The 14,781-nt window shown below is 53.7% G+C and overlaps 1 protein-coding gene across 3 annotated transcripts in view; it reads right to left on the bottom strand.

Moving 5' to 3' along the window:
* Positions 1-12,995, bottom strand: part of JAKMIP1 (janus kinase and microtubule interacting protein 1) — a 140,568-nt gene extending 127,573 nt beyond the window's left edge. For 2 of the 3 annotated variants that reach the window (XM_077878713.1, XM_077878714.1), the window contains exon 1: positions 12,667-12,995. The gene's annotated coding sequence lies outside the window, so the exon portion shown is untranslated. The remainder of the gene's footprint in view (positions 1-12,666) is intronic. The other variant, XM_077878717.1, reaches the window with a different exon arrangement.
* Positions 12,996-14,781: the final 1,786 nt, after the last annotated feature.

Here is a 14,781-nt window from a genome sequence, read left to right on the forward strand (position 1 = left end):
AGCAGGAGAGAGGGTCAGAAGGAGAGGGAGAAGCAGACTCCCTTCCAAGCAGGGAGTCCAATGCAAGGTTTGATATCAGGACCCTAGAATCATGACCTGAGCCAAAGGCAGATGCTTAACCAACTGAGCCACTCAGGCACCCGTATCTCTGTTTTTTATTTTGTCTATCTTATATAATACCAATACAGCCACTCTAGCTTTCTTGTGGTTTTGCTCTTTGCATGATATATTTTTTTCCATCCTTTTACTTTCAATCTATCTTATATTTGAATCCAAAGATATGTATCTCCTATAGACAGCATATAGTTAGATCATTTTTATGTTCTGATAATCTTTGCCTTTTGATTGGATTGTTTAACCCATTCACATTTAATGTTAATATTTGTAGAGCTGAGTTCAACTCTGCCACTTTACTGATTGTTTTCTACATGTCTCATGTCTTTTTGGTTCCTCTGCTCCTCCTTGACTGCATTCTTTTGCACTAAGTGAATAAGACACTGAGTTTGGAATAAAAGGTAGAGTGACAACTTCAAAAGGCTAATTATTTTTAACCCAGATAGCAAAATTACCTCTCTGACAATTTTTCAGTTTCTTAAATGGCTTTTCTTTTCCTTTTTTTTTTAATTCTTTTTTTTTTAATTTTTTTTATTTATTTATGATAGTCACAGAGAGAGAGAGAGAGAGAGAGAGAGAGGCAGAGACACAGGCAGAGGGAGAAGCAGGCTCCATGCACCGGGAGCCCGACGTGGGATTCGATCCCGGATCTCCAGGATCGCGCCCTGGGCCAAAGGCGGGCGCCAAACCGCTGCGCCACCCAGGGATCCCTTCTTTTCCTTTTTTAAGAGAGTGAGAGAAGGTGAGCAGGAGGGGGAAAAGGGAGGGAGAAAGAGAATCTTAAGCAGACTCCATGTCCAGCATGGAGCCCAAAGCAAGACTTGATCTCATGACCCTGAGATTGTGACCTGAGCTAAAGTCAAGAGTTGAACACTTAACTGAGCCAGCTAGATGCCCCCAGGTGGTTTTCAAATCATTCATGATTTTTTTTCTCTCTGGTTCCAGCAAACAGGAGCACTTCAATTATTTGTCCAACAGCCATGGAACACCATCTAAAGAAATGTCTACTACCAGTCTACTGGGCTGGAGGATTTGGAGCTACAACTTGACATGCCCACAAGGAGGGATGGGGCCACTTGCCATGTTTTGGGAATCACCTTCATGACAGCTCAGTGCTTTAAACCAAAGTAGGAAGGGATGGTTGAAATTCACAACAAAGTCCACAGTATGGGTATTTTCAAATGTCATGGTATTGCTCTTGCAGATCTGGGACAGATGTTAATGAAGCTCTGGTGAACAGAGGTCCCTTGTGTACCTGTCCCAATGGACAGTTAAAACCCCATCCCAAACCAATCAGCCCACATCCCTGCCTGAGCGACTTATGCCTCCAACATCCCAGTTACTTGACCTCTTAGTTTCCCTACCAAGCCCTCTGCTCATCAACAAACATGAAGAGAAGCTGTAAACCAGGAGTTTGTGAACCGTGACATCCCAAATTCACAATCTGTATTGTTAACACCTGAGGGTTGGGGTACCTGGCACCCCTCCCCCATCTTCTGGCTGGAGCACCCCCAATTTCCAATAGCCTACCCAGCAATAGGACTTGCCTGTGTCCCTGGCCTGAACTGTCTTGTATTTGTTTTTAGTCACCCCTGTAGAGGACTCTCAGGATCTCAAATGCCCAGGCTGTCATCAACTGGGTTCGTCCTGGGTGACTAATCCAGGGAGACATTCATGTCAGTGAAGAACCCATCTGCCTGAAGGTTAAAACAGAACAGGCACAATCTGTAGGCATCCTGGCCCTTGTTCACCATAAAGTATCTGGTTGGCAAAGAGATCACCTACTCCCCAGCCTAGAAGGAACCAGACTTGCTGCAGGAACCCAATTACTACCTGGCTTAATGAGCTCACCGGTCCAGTTGCTCTGGCCCAGGGAGCAATCCTGCCAACTTCCCGAAAGAAGCCACGTCTTCCAAAGCTGCATTCGGAGGTGCAATGGGGGAAAGGGAAAAAGTAGGACAATTTAACAAGAACTACAACCTGGACGCCTGGGTGGCTCAGTGGATGAGCATCTGCCTTCAGCTCAGGACATGATCCCAGGGTCCTGGGATCAAGTCCCACATCGGGATCCCCCTGCAGGGAGCCTGCTTCTCCCTCTGCCTGTGTCTCTGTCTCTCTCTGTGTCTCTCATGAATAAATAAATAAATAAACTTTAGAAAAAAAAGAACTACAACCTTCAGTCAACATGAGATGTTTTGGATTCTGAAGAACAGCTTTTTAGCATATCTGTAGTCCTGAACTGAAAGCAGACTGCAATGCAAGACGGTGAAATCCATGTGCGGGGGATCCTTTATGAAGAAGCTACAGAAGCTCCACAATGGTCCCTTTGGGCTAACACGGCCACCAGGGTGCCTCTGCCCCAAGTACTGGGTTATCTAAGGTTTGCAGGGTAGTCATGAGGTGGCTGTTACAGAGAATGGAGTGACACTAGTTAAGGACAGGGCGGATCTGACATAACAACGGACCACCTCCCCTACTGGGGCCCCTCTTAGCACTGACATTATCATGATCTGTGAGACCAAAGGCCAAAAATCTATTGACCCACCCTGTGCCAGGCTCTGGGAATCCTGTTGCAAATCAGATGGCATCTCAAGCTTCCTAAAACCTTCTGGAACCTTCTGCCTAGTGGGAGAGTCAGACAAGTCACAGACAGCTGCAATACCATGTCCAGGACAGTAAGCGGGGGATTCTTAGGGCAGCAGGAGCCCTGGGGACATGCCTGACCTGGCCTGAGGAAGGGGAACGAGAAGGGGGACAACAGGGAAGGTTTTCTGGAGGAAATAAAGCTAGTGATGGATTCTAAGCACAAGTGGAGGGTGTTCACTGGCTGGATGAGGACAGGAAAAGCGAACAGGCAAATCTATCAGAGGGAACAGCATGTGCAAAAAGCCTGGCTCAGTCAGAAACAGTGGACAGATGGTGTAGCTGGACACATGCCCTACTGAAGGCGTGGGATGAGAGAGGCAGGAGCAGGCCACGCCATGCTAGCAAAATTGAGATGAGCAGAAGCAGCTCCTTTGGTGCATTCTTCTGCTTCCTGGCTATTCCTGTCTTTATCCAATCCCAGTGACTTCATTCACTCAATCCGAACTTGTAGGGTAATAAGCAAACAGGTCTCTCCTGGGGGCCCAGTGAGAATGGAGGAAGTGACATCCAAGCTGGGCCATGGAGCAAGCAGGATGTCACAGGCAGAGGGAGATGGCATACAAGGATCTGGAAGAAAGAGCAGTGCTGAGCAGGGAGGTACAGCTCACTGGAGTAAATGATGGCAACCGAGCTGGGAGCACACCATGGGACCTTTGAATGCCCAGCTAAGGTCTGCACACTTTTCATATGCAATTAGCAACCGTACAAGTAGCCAGAGCAGCCCCACCACTGCCATTTCTACTTGTGCAACCTCAGGTAACTCACTCACTCCGCAACACTGCGGTGGTGCAGGCTGAGAAGAGCAGGAAAGGAAGATGTTCCCACCCTCCATAACCCACCTGAGGCTCATTTCTGCTTCTTCGTGAGCATGCCCCACTCTCCACCTCCCACCCCAGCAGGCAGTACCATGCCAGGCACTTGAAGGCCGGCGTGCACGTAGAAAACAGGGACAATGCCAGGTGACCCCTGCAAAACCGAAACAAAGCCCTTCCCGGGCATCTCTCCACGTGGAGGGAGCACAAGCAGCTTGTGATGGGGACATGGTGGGTACCTCCCAGGACGCCAGAGCTCCCAGGGGTGAAGCGACTTGTCTCCCTAGTGGTTCCAGGCTGGATCGGGGATGAAATTCAGATTCCCTCCCAGGCCTTGATAGGAAGCAGTGGAGATGGGTGCAGAGTAGACAAGATGCACACAATACCAGGGAGGCCGTGCCACGCCCCGAGAAGCTGCCTTTGAAAAATCAAACCTGGCCATCAGCTGCCCTCGTCCAATCAGAGCTGGCCATAGAGAAGCTTCTAGGATAGACTCCTGCATTCGGTAGCCACAGGAAATGCACTGCACATGAGGTTGCAAATTCTTCAGGGGACAGCAGCAAAATCCTGATGTGGTTATTACATGCGCTGGGATTAAAAAGGCTAGAGCCATCATGTGGAGGTTTGCTGGGTAGAGTGACCCAGTGCTCTTGAGCCATTCCCGAGTAGTCATCTCTGCTGCCAGTTACAGAGAACCTGCTATGCACCGGGCTGGATGGAGAGCCATCCCTGCTGGCTCCCACCTCGAGACCAGCTCTCGTGGCAGGTATGATGTCCACGGCGCCTCCTTCCTTAGATTCTTCAGGGAAGCATCACAGTCTTAGTGACAGGGTTTGTGATTTATTTAGATTGTGTGGGTCCCTCTTTCCCCAGAATGAAAGCTGATGTGGGCTGAGACCTTGCCACACCTCCTCTTCATGGGGCCCTCGTTCCTTCCAGGGACACACAGGAAGCCCTCAAATATGCACTGTCATTGCTTGTCATCAGACTGAGCTTCTTGTTTACAGAAGAGGAAACTGAAGCACGACGGAACTTAATTAACCTGCCTAGGGCCATGCACTTCATAGAAGGCAGAGCTGCAGCCCCCCAGAACCTGGCCCCTGCTCCCAAGGACGTGAACCTCTAAAGCAGCACTGCCGGAAAGAAAGACAATGTGAGCCCCACCAGCAAAGTTTAATTCTCTAGTTGCCACATTAAAAACAAAAAGAAACAAGTGAAATGAATTTTAATAATACATTTCATTTGGCCCAACAGATCCAAAATAGCATTTCAATGTGTAATCAATGTTAACATTTTTCCTGAGATCTTTTTCACTCTCCTGCTGATACAGTCTTAGAAATCGAGTGTGTATTTTTTTTACTCACCACCCCAGGTCAATTCAGAAGAGCCACATTTCAGGGCTCAAAGGCACTGAGCAATGGCGAGTGGCCAGGAGCTCAGCTTTAGGAGCCCCTACCCACCTCCGGGCGAGCAAGTATATACATCACCCAGCACATGGAGACTCATCCACAATCGCTATGACCACATCTCCAACTACCACCAGCAGCAGCACCGGTTACAAACACCTACTGCACACCAACACGGCTCTGGGCGGTCTGCACAGGTTATTCTGACCTGCGCACCAGGGCTAGGGACACTGGATGGCCTTCCTATTGACCAAAAAAGGGAGTGAGGCTCAGAATGATTAGGAGATGTGCTCTAGGTCACGGAGCTAACAAGGTGCAATCAAGTAGTTAAGTCACATCTGACTCCAAGCAACAGCAGCGATTATTTATTGAGCACCTACTGTGTGCCAATACCCTGTGTTGAAAGATGAGCACAAACACGCCAGGCAAGGTCCCTGCCCTGCTGGTGCTTTTGCCCTGGCTTATGGGGATGGAGGAATGATGATAAACGAGGAAAAACCCCTTCAGATGGTGATGATTTCAGAAGAAAAAAGAATGCAGTAGAAAAGAATAACAGCAGAAGGGAGACAGGTATCTACCTACAGTGGACAGGGAAGACCTCTGGGGGGAGGGGAAATTCAAGCCGAGATGTGAAGCATGAGAAGACCATGGTTCGGGTGAGGACAGGGAAGAGTGTGCCAGACATCAAGCAGCAAACACAAACCTTGGTGCAGGAAGAGTCCAGCATGTTCCAGGAGCCAACAGAAAGGCAGCCGGGCTCCCATGCCAGCTGCCTCTCTGGAGCATCCAGGTTGGCCCCCATGCCATTCCTCCTGCCTCAGGGCACTCCCATGCCCCGGCTTGGAAAACGAGAAGCCAAGAAATCATTCTCCAGATGTCAAGAACAAGTCCAGGCTGGAGGCTCCCAGCACAGTGCCTGGCATGAAGTGCAATCCAGGAGCATGGGCTGAGTGGCTGAATGATGGACTGGCAGTGAGAAGACAGAGTGGAAGTGCCAGAACAGAACCTAGGCAGGACAGATCCCAGGAACAACATTTTAACTCCGTAAGCCTTGCTTCAAACCCTAGGTACACTAGCCAAAAAGTGGAAGCCACCCAAACATCCAACAACAGATGAATGGATAATATAAAGCGATCTAGCCACACAACGGAATATTACTCACCCATAAAAAAGGACCAAGGCACTGACACCCATTACAACCTGGATGAACCTTCAGGGCATTATGCTGTCGCAAAAGGCCACATGTAATAGGGTTCTATCAACACGAAATGTCCAGAATGGGCAAATCCTTAGAGATGCAATGCAGACCAGTGGTTGCCAGGGGCCGAGGGAGGGGAGGATGGGGAGTAAGTGCTTAATGGATACAGGCCTTTCATTGCAAGAGATGAAAATGTTTTGGAACTAGAGACAGACAGCAGTTGCATAACTTTGCAAATGTACTAAATGCCACTGAATGGTACACTTTAAAATGGTTTGTCTTATGTCATGTGAATTGCACCTCAATTTTTAAAAAGCAAGGGTAGAGGGGCAGAGAGGGGGGGAACTATTTCACCAGAGAATCTAGGTTGTGACCCCGTTGAATAAAACCCCATGTCTCAGCAAGCAGAAAGGACTGACCCGTGTCCAGAAGCAACAGGATACAATGGGAATGGGGTGGGGGGAGGGACAGGGGCTCCCACGGCTAGGAGAAGTAGAAAGCCACTTCACCAGATCACTCCTCGCCTCCACTCCCATAGTTGTGATCCTCGCAGGCTGCCTACCCTGCAAAGGAAGCAGGGCACCCCTCGGAGGTATGTCCCACCCTTCGAGCTGAGGAAGGGAACAGGGGCCAGTCCAGGGCTCCCAAATCAGAATGCAGCCGAGGTGGAGGCACTAAGGCCAGCAGGCTGAGCCAGCGCGTTCCCTGACCTGGCACACACAAGGGCATTACTGCCACATGGGCAGCCCTTGGCAGTCTCAGGATGGCATACAGAACCTCCTTTCATTCCCTAGCATGGCCCTGCAGCCAAGTCTGGGCCATTGGGTAGAAAGGACAGCAGGAGGCCGCATCCACACAGCATCTGGGTCCTCTGAGGTCCAGGCAGGGACTTCAGGGCATGTGCTAGGTCCTGAGGATACTTTCAGGGCCTGGAAAGGATCAAGGGGACACCACAGGCCTCACAGAGAAACAGACCTAACACCCCATTAAGGTGTGGCTGCTCAAGGGAACAGAGTCATAGAGTCATAGCTACTGCCCACCGCAGGAGGCTGGGCCTTCACCTCTGTTTAGTTCATCCCCATGCCCATGTGACCTGCAGGGAGAGGGACTGGGGCTGTCCATTTTACAAATGAGGACACTGACTTGTAAGGGGTTCAGAGAAGTACACAGGCTCGCCCACCATCAGCTGGCAAATGGCAGAGCCAGCATTCAAACCCAAAGCTGCCATCAAAGCCTCCCATGCCAAATGATGATGCCACCACCATTTGCTTTTTTCCTACAAAACTCATACAAGGCAGTATGGGGTCATGGTAAGATCATGGACTATCAGTCTGGGATGATGGGAACATTCTGGACTTGATGGGGACGGCTGCACAACAATATGAACATACCACCACTGACTCGTACACTTAAATATAATTAACGTGATCATCATTATTAAATAGTACATATATATTTAACACAAAGATATTTTAAGAAATGATCAGGAATCAGATCATTAAGGAATTGTCCATAGGGGCACCTGGGTGGCTTAGTTTGGTTAGGCATCCAACTCTTGATTTTGGCTCAGGTCATGATCTCAAAGTCGTGGGATGGAGCCCCTTGGTGGGTGTAGAGATTACCTAAATAAATTTTGAAAAAGAAAAACAGCTATAGGAGCACCAGGGTGGCTCAGTGGTTGAGCATCTGCCTTTGGCTCAGGGCATGATTCCAGGGTCCTGGGATCGAGTCCCACATCGAGCTCCCTGCATGGAGCCTGCTTCTCCCTCTGCCTATGTCTATGCCTCTCTCTCTGTGTCCCTCATGAACAAATAAATAAATAAAATATTTTAAAAAATGAAATAAAATAAATCTTTAAAGAAAGAAATTGTAAATAAGTTTTTAAAAATAGATATAATGTTATAGATAACATACAGACTATATTCTCTAAACATGGTAAAATTCAATTAGGAGCTAACAAAAAATATGTCCCCCCCAAAAAGTAATAATGTAGCCTGCTTGGGTGCAGACCCTGCTCCCCCACGTACCAGCTCTGTGGCCCTGGGGCAGGCTTCAGAGGCTGTCTGTACCCATTTATAAAGTGAGAAACACAAGGCACCTCCCTCTGAGCTTGTGTCCAAAACCGAATGAACTCAAATCAGGGACAGCACAGACCAGGAGACAGCAAACTCAAGCTGCAAAGGGCCAGGTAGTGCTTCTGGCTTTCCAGGTGATGGCAACAGCTGTGCAACTCTGTCAACAGAGCAGGGAAGCAGCCACAGACAACAGGTGCACAAATGGGCGTGGCTGAGTGCTAATAAAACTTTATTTACAGAAGCAGACGGGGCTAATAGGGCCACAGCTTGCCAACGACGGCATGCACCCCAGCCCCTGGTGGGTGCTTAACAAGTATTAACTGTTACAATTAAGAAAAAAAATGGCATTTATCTCAATTCATTTCTAGAGATGAATGAGAGGTAAAATATTTCCTGTCGCACTTCCAAAAATAAATACTAATACCGAAGGCGAAAGGAGAGCCTCAGTCGCTGCTGGGGAGGGGGCCTCACCCTCACTCTGCTACTTTTGGGCCATTCTGGACCAGCGTCCCACCTCGCACAGGAGGGGCTTCTAGCCCCTGCCTCACAGCCTCAGGCTCTCAGGCCCTCTCCTTGCTCGTGCCCTCCCCCCAGCTGGCCCATAGTCCCTGGGCTGCCCACCTGGCCTTAGAAAGGCCAGAGCAAAGAAAACATTTGCTGACAGTATTCTGGGCTAGAGTGACAATGACAAGCAAGGTCCCACTGCTGGCCTGCCCTGGAGTCCTTTCCTGAGCCTCAGATCACAGCAACACTAATGGCTTCTGGCTTCAAGGTAACCTATTTCGATGTAAAGCCCCGAGAAGCCTCCTCTGATTGATTCCTCACATGGGTCCTGTAAGAAGGTCGACGCTGCTTTACAGGGATCAGCGTGTTCCATGGAGCAACCCCTAGGATCTGGAGCGTGGGACCCCCACTGGTGAGTCCCGCCTCCGCCTCCACCTCCAGGCTCAGCCCCTGCCTGTCAGGTGCTCACGTAATCTTTCCCTAAAGAGGTGCTGTGCAGCTTCCGTGAGATAATTCACAGCAGGAGGGGGAGTTTAAGCAACGATAGCTATACTCCTCCCATGAGCATCACAAGAAAAGGAACCGGGCTACAGACGGTTAAGAGATTTGCCCAGGGTGGCACAGCCAGGAGGGTCCCAGCTGGTCCTTGATGCAGCCCCTCCTCTGACCTGGCCCTGTCCTGTCCCAGCTCAGCTCACCTAGCTGGTGCTGATGATTTGTTCTTTTAGGGGTGTAAGAGTCTTCCTAGGAACTGAGCGGAAATCACTGTAAACACTGAGCAGGAAAGCAGCTCAGATGACAGAAGCATCAAAGGAGCTGCTCAGGCCGAGTGGGTGGCCTTGACTGTGCATACTATAAACTCAGGACTCCTGCCCGCAGCCCTCGACATCTCACACGGGTGTGCACTCACTCCCATCAGCCGACAGGTACCCACTCCCTTCATCTTTCACTCCCATTGATTGAATATTTAGCTTATTGGCCTGATGTTGTTAGCTAGGGAAGGAAGGGCTCAGAGGGCCTCTAAATGGGGTGGCTGCTCTGGGACAAAACCAAAGGATGAATTTTTTAACCATAAGCTCCCTCACCATCACCACTTAGGAAGTGGTGCCCATGCCCAGAGACCACACTTTGGTCCCCATACCAGCCCAGCCAGAGGGACCCCTGCCCCAATTTTGTACAGGAAATGGAGGCTCAGAAAGGTTAATCCTGTTGTCTGAGATCACACAGCCTTAAGGACCAGGACAAAGGTTAATCGATTTCAGAAGCCCTACAAGGCGACTCAAATCCCCCCAAGAGACCAAGCGAGGAGAACCAGAACCCAGTGCAGTCGACCCCAGTCTTTCTGAGGGAGGCACCCCGTGTTAGTTACAAAGTCACAGCTGAGTGAAGGGCAGGGCCCCAATGGAAACCAGGCAGTCTGGCTCCAGAGCCTGCAGGGAGGCAGGTCCCATTCCCAGGGACTTCAGCAAACAGCTCCAGCACAAGTGGCAATGGCTGCTGGCATGTGTCTGGCTTAGCCATAGTTGCTTATGCCACTCCTCTCCTGGCCCCAACCTACGGTCTACGCTAAGAGAGCGGGGACCTCCATCCTGCTTCCTCAGCATGAAACCTGCCAGTCAGACCTGCGGAGAGACCATCAGCTCTGTCCCCCGCTATGCACGTCCCTCTCATAGCGCTGACGTGATGGGTGCCAGCGTAACTACCTCTCCAGGAAGGTGGAGCCCCCATCCAAGCAGGGCTGCCCCTCAGACCTCATTGTGTCCCCACTCTCTGGTGCGCAAGGTTTGCTTAAGGAAAAATGTCACACATCTTCAACTATATATGGAAATATGTTCTAAAAGGGCACAGGTGAGAGAACCCACAATCTGTACAGCAAAGTGAAGAAACACCAGCAAACTGAAACAGGAGACCTGGGCCTTCATGTATGAATAGGAGTTCTCCAGGCAGACGAGAGAGGAGGACATTGCCCAAAGAAACCAAAACCCAAAACCCAAACCAAACAGAAGCACGGGATGTGGGGAGAAGCCTGCGTGTGAAGACATGTCCGGGGAACACAGAGGTGGCACATGTGGCAGGGACAGAGTTGGGCCAGGGAAGCCAGGATGTGGGGAACATGGGAGGTCACAGAGGCAGCAGGAGCTAAGGATGGTTTCTGAAGGACAGCGGCAACCATCACATTTGTTGGGGCCACACTCAGACCCTTTGAGGGATTCCTCACTGGGAGAAGTCTCCTCAAGGGGGGAGTTACCCCCAGCTCCGGAGACAGGCTCGGCATTACAGACCATGTGCAAGAGTCCCAACAGCCACCATCCACGTCAAGAAGACCTTTCTGAGAGCAGCGGATCTGGGAGTTGCCCTGCTGGGCAAGCAAATGACAGGGGTCCTGACCATCCCATATGCCATCCCCAAGCCTCCTTGGCCACCTGGGCTCATGGCAGTGCCACCCACCCACCCGAGGTCTCGAGGAGAAACCAGCTCCTCCACAGACTCACCCTACGCCAGGGGGTCACTCAGTGGGGAAGGGCCCCCCTCACGTGGGGTATTTACTGTGAGCAGAGCCCTGTGTGAGGGGCTGAGGCTCCCCTCGCCCTTCTACATCTCCTAACCCGGCCTGGGAGGCTGAGGCATCAGACACGACAGCGTGTCCCGCCGCACCATACACGGAAGCTCCGGCGGGGCAAGGGGTTCTCCTTGACCTTGCTGGAGAAGGAGCTGGTCAGCTGAAGGAAGGGCGTTCCCAGAGGGAACAGCACAGCAGGGGCCAAGGACAGTGTCCCTCCCAGGGTGCGTGAAAGGGGTGGGGGCGGCGGAGGACCAGCCGTTAGATACCGTATCTCTGGCGTCTAAAGAGCCGGGCAGAGGCTGGCAGAGAGCCCAGGCCGGCCAGGCCATCAGTAAAAGGCAGACTAGGGTGTGTGGGGACGGGGGAGGGGGAGGGGGAGGGGGGCTTCGGGGCGGGGGGCCTTCTATGGCGAAAGACTCCAGCCCGGCAATTGGCCTCCATCAGGGAGGATGAGGCCAGATCCTCACGAGCGCGCAGCAGGGAGGGGGGTGGGGGGGTGAGGGGGTGAGGGGGTGAGGGGGCAGCGGCCTGGGGATGAGGGCACAGCGCGCTGGGGCCTGCACGCAGGGCGCCCCGGCAAGGTGCCCGGCCCGCGGAGCCAATCCCTGCGCGCCATCTCCCGAGGCTGCGTGCGCCCAGGGCGCGCCGGCGGGGCAGCAGGGTGGGTACCAGCCTTTCTTCCCAGCGCTTCAGCCTCCTCCCCGCGCCCACGTGGGCGGAGCCGCGCGGGGGGTGCGGGGCAGGGGCCGCCGCGGCGGGTGCCGTGCGCGGGGCGGGGGTGCGGGGGTGCGGGTGGGGCGGCCTCGCCCTCCCGGCCCCCCGCCGCCCCGGAGCGGCCCGCGGCTCCAGCCTCTGTGCCACCTCGCCCGGGACCTGGGGGGACCCTGACTTACTCAGTGGGCCGGACTCGGAGGGCACCGGTCGGCCACGCCCCCCGCGCCACTCCCTGGGGCTGCCGGTGGGTCCCCCTCCCCCTCCTCGGATCTGGGGCGGAATGGGGAGAGGAGTGGAAATGGGGGTGGCGTGAGGGAGAGGGGGCTGGGGGCGCGGAACCGGGAAGGGGCCTACGGAGGGAGGCGGCGCAGAGTCCCCCTGCTGGGAGACGCCGAAGGGGGATTTGGAGGGAATGGGGGATGGGAGCGGAAGGGTGGAGGACCACGGAGGTGAGACACGAGAGTGGCAGGGCATCTGGAGGGGCGCGAAGGCTGGGGAGGGTGGTGGGCGATGGGGCGGGGCGGCGCCGGTCCCCGCGTCCCCTGCCGCGGGGTCCGCCCATCAGCCGGTGCACGGGTCCCCTTCGGCCAGGGCGCGCCCCCACCCCTCCCCCCCACGGCGCACCTGTACCCACCTGCTCGGCGCTCGGGCCCGAGCCGGGCAGCAGCTGCGAACGTAGCGAGCGCAGCCCCGCGCCGCATCCTCCGGCCGCCCCCTCCCCGCCCCGAGCTTACGCTGCCACCGCCCCCGCCTTAAAAAGGACAAAACGGAAAAGAAAAAGGTTGCGTGCAAAAAAAAAAAAAAAGAAAGAAAAAGAAAAAGAAAAATCGTAAGAAGCCAACGAGGAAGATGGGCAGACGCGCGCGGCTCGTTGGGGCGGGGGTCGAGGTGCGGCGGCACCGGGGACCGCGCTCGGGGCAGCGGGCAGGCGCGTGCCGCACGCTCCCGGCTGCAGCTCCTGCGATCGCCCGGCGCCCGGCTCCCGGCGCGGCCCCGCCCCTCCCCGGGCCGCCCCTCCGATTGGCCCGTGCTCCTGCCAGTCAGGGGGAAGGCGCTGCGCTCGCCCCGCCCCCGCCCGGGGCCGAGGCCGGGAGCGGTTCGGCGGCCGCCAGAGGAGGTGCGGGGAGGCCCGAGCGTGCGCACTTGGCCCCGCGGCCCGCGCGGGGGAAGGCTGGGGTCTGCGGCTGAGCGCCCCGGGTCGCGCGGGGTCGCGGCGCCCGCTGGGTCGGAGCTGCCCTGGGGATTGCTTGCGGGCTCCGGTAAGGGCTGAAGGCCCCGGAGGCTCATCCTCGCCTTCACCTGGGACTGAGGCCATCCTGGGCCATCGGTGGGCGGGGAGACACCACTGCCCACCGTCCCGGATTTCCCCCTTTGTGCCGATGGAGATCTCAGGGTCACAGGTGAAAGGCAATATTGTAAGTGACACAGCTAGCAAGTGGCAGAGCCAGGAGTCTTTAGGCCTGAGCCCATAGCCTCACCACTAGGCAAAAAATCACCATCACCATAAAATAGTGGAAGGATGTGATACACGGTCGGTGGAGGCTGGACGGGAGGGTAGGATTTAGCGAGGCAAAGGTCCATCCATTCAGTCCCGTTCCGCAAATATTTTTGGACACCCACTAGTACCAGGGAGCCATTAAGATCTAGATAGAGGGCAGTGAACAGAAGGAAGGCCCCTGCCCTCCTGGAGCTTAGATTCCAGCAAAGAAAAGGGGAGAGCATTCGCATTAAGCATGGCTAAGCAGCTTGATTTGGGAGAAAATGTGACATATTTGAGAATCTAAAGAAGGAGGGACACCTCTGGGCTACAGAGAGGTGAGTAGGAGAATGGTGGGGATGAGGATGGGCAGTGGGCAGAGGCCAGGGCCTGTAAGATCTGTAGGCTGTGGGAAAGACTTTGGAATTGACCCTGAGGCTGTCTCACCAGGGAGGGCGGTCTGTGGGACCACTGTGAGATTTGCATATTATACATGTCCTGGTCTGCTGCCCCGCCTCTCAGCTCTGCAGTGAGTGCACCCCTACTGCCACAGCGTGGACACTACCCAGCCAAGACGCAGGTACCATCACTTTGTCCCCGCTAGGGATGAGGAGGCCCTGGGGCCCAGGACACACAGCAGGCAGTAATGTGGGAACCAAGAGTCTGGCTGTCTCCAGAGCAGCTTTCAGGTATCCTGGGACTTGCAGTATGGTGAGCCCGGGCCTGAAAGTCCCCGGGAGGCATGTTTCAGCCCAGCATGAGGACAAGCATTCTTATGAGAAATGCTGTTCCCTGAGAAGTTGTGAGCTCCCATCCCCTTGACAGGCCGTCCACGTGTGAGGGTCTTGGGGAAGGAGCTCCTGTGGCTTTCCAGATAGGGAGCAGAGCAGCAGGTACTACCCACTAACCCACCTCTGCTGGGGCCAGGCTCTCTGGGGCAGGGAGTGGGGGATCCCAGTTTGGCCACTTACTAGCTGGTGGCCTTAGGCAAATTACTGACTTTTGCTTTCATCAGTGTCCTTATCTGTAAAATGGACCTTAAAATAGTAATAATCTCATGGGTTTGGGTGGGGATTAAATAAGTTGATATGTAAGGATCTGTTTACTTTCTGAAGGCTGCCATCATAAATTACCACAGACCCGGAGGCTTCAAACAACAGAAATGTGTGCTCTCATGATATTGTAGGGTGAAAGTCCCAAGTCCAGCGATTAGCAGGGGCATATTCCCTCTAGAAGCTCTCAGGGGAAATTCTTTCCTGTTTCTCTCAGCAC

This window comes from Canis aureus, chromosome 2, assembly GCF_053574225.1.
Source record: "Canis aureus isolate CA01 chromosome 2, VMU_Caureus_v.1.0, whole genome shotgun sequence".
Lineage (NCBI taxonomy): Eukaryota > Metazoa > Chordata > Mammalia > Carnivora > Canidae > Canis > Canis aureus.